Raw genomic sequence first — 2529 nt, 5'->3', positions numbered from 1 at the left:
TCCTTGTAAACAAGCATGTGAGCTCTCATCGTTCTTGTTTAAACACCTAAGAGGCACCCTAACCAGTGCAACATTGCAAGAAAATTAACTAAGAGACCAATAGAAGGACTGGGTATGGTGGCTTATGCCTATAATCCCTGCATTTTGGGAGGCTGAGGTGGGAATATCACTTGAGTTCGGGAGTTTGAGACCAGCCTGATAATGAGATCTCATCTCTACCAAATAAAAATAATTTTAAAAGAAAATTACCAATAGATAGGAAAGGAAGAAACAAAAGTCTTTCTTTGTCACCAGCTTCATTGCATATGTAGAAGACACTAGGAGATTCTGAAAAAGTCTCTGGAATTAATTATTGAATTTGCAAAATAGTTCACAAAATATATTTAATAAGTCACTCAGATGAACATGAAAAGATAGTAAACAATACTAGTCATCAAAGAAATGCAAGTTAAACCACAATGAGAAGCCATCACATCACCTAGAATAGGTAAAGCTAAAAAGACATATGATAAGTCTAAATACCATCAAGAATATGGAAAAAATAGGAACGTCTGATATTGCTGGTAGGAATGCAAAAAATGTGGCAGCCGATTTGTAAAGCGGTATGGTAATTTCTTATACAGTTACCCATCCATTACCACATGACCCAGCAATTCCACAAATATGTATTTATCGAAAAGAATTAAAAATATAAGACGACACTTGTAAGCAGTTATTTCTAGTGGCTTCATTAATAACAAACCCTAGCTGGAGTAATCCACATGTCAATCAACTAGAGAATAGAGAAACCAATGAATAAACTGGGATTCCAGCAATACTCAGCAGCTGCTCAGTAACAAAAATGAGTGAATAGCATAATCTCAAACATCGTTATGCTAAGTGAGAACCAAACGAAGGACTACATATCATACGATTGCATGTCCATTAAATTCTAGAAATTTCACTATTGCAGTGACAGAAAACAGAGCTGTGGTTGAGTGAAGGGAAGGGGTGAGGGTGGGAGGCAAGGATTAAACAGAAAGGGGCATAAAGAAAGTTTCTAGGGAAAAGAACCTGTTCTCTACAGTGCCACAGTTCAGGAGTAACTGGGTGGTGGGAACTAAGGGGAGAGGAAGGTGTGAGGGATGAGGGCAGAGAGAAGGGCTGGGGAAGCAGGAGGTGAGGACAAGGAGCAGGGGAAAGGACTCCAAAGTAGTGGAGGAGCCTAGGAGGGGGTTCTCTGCATTCGGTGTTTCTGTACTGGGCAGTGTGGTAGTTAACATGACTATAAATAATTACCAATATTCACGAAAAACCGCAGCTAAAACTGGTGAATTTTATTACATGTAAATGCCCTAATAAGCAAAAAAAAAAAAAAAAAAAAAAAAAAAAAAAAAAAAAAAAAAAAAAAGCGGGGGGGTGGAAGGGGTGGGGAGGCAAAAATAAAGACATTTTTAGATCATCAAAGCCATAAAATTCATTTCCTAGGGGTACTGTACCACATGTAATTTTAAAGGAAGTTCTTCAGGCTGAAGGGAAATGATACTAGATGGTGACCCAGATACATAGAAAGGAACAATTAACAGGAATGATGCACATACACATGTCACATTCACACTCATTTTCTTAATTTCCTGAAGACATGTGGCTGCTTGTCTAAAACAAAAAGTATTACACTGTATCATTGAGTTTATAATATAGATTGATGTAATATATAAAACAATAATAGCATAATGGTAGGTTAAATGAAGCTACACTGTTACAAGTGTCCTCTATTTTGCCGGGTGCCGTTTAATACAACCTGAACTTCACTGTGAAAAGCCAAGGAATCGGGTTCCATTCTTACAACAGTAAAAAATTAGTGTAAAGAAATATAGCCAAAAGCCACTAGGAGAATTAAAATCATAAACTACAAAATGTTTATTTGACACATAAAAAAGTAGTAGAGGAGGAGCAGAAACAAAAAGAGATGAGACCAATTGAAAACATATAGCAAATTGTAGATCAAAATCCAGCAATAGTAAGTGAAGAAATGACAGGACTTTGCTCACATTACCAGGACTGCTGAGCACTGTGGGGAGAACAAACATGGGCAGGAGGTGAGGGACAGTGTTAGTGTCACAATTCAGGAGTGACAGGGTGGCGGGGACTAAGGGGAGAGGAGGGTGTGAGGGATGAGAGGGGCAGAGAGAAGGGCTGGAGAAGCAGGAGGTGAGGAAAAGGAGCAGGGGAAAGAATTCTAAAGCAGGGGAAGAGCCTAGCAGGGGGTTCTTTGCATTCAGTATTTAATACATTTTGTGGGACTGCCAAAAACCTAATTGATTCCTTACGATTAAAACAACAACAAAAAAAGTTACAAAAATACCAAGTATCCAGATAAAATATGCACACTGCTTAGATGTGCATAGTTCACGAAAACAGGCAGTGCTTGAGCGTCCGTGAAGAGCATTGGGACTGCATAGAGCACTTTGAGGTGATGACTACAGGCTCCCGGTTGAAACAGACACTAGCAAACCTTCTTTGTATACAGGAGGTGTTCTGGACTCACGC

Source organism: Rhinopithecus roxellana, chromosome 4 (assembly GCF_007565055.1).
Source record: "Rhinopithecus roxellana isolate Shanxi Qingling chromosome 4, ASM756505v1, whole genome shotgun sequence".
Lineage (NCBI taxonomy): Eukaryota > Metazoa > Chordata > Mammalia > Primates > Cercopithecidae > Rhinopithecus > Rhinopithecus roxellana.
Note: the sequence above shows the minus strand (reverse complement) of the source record.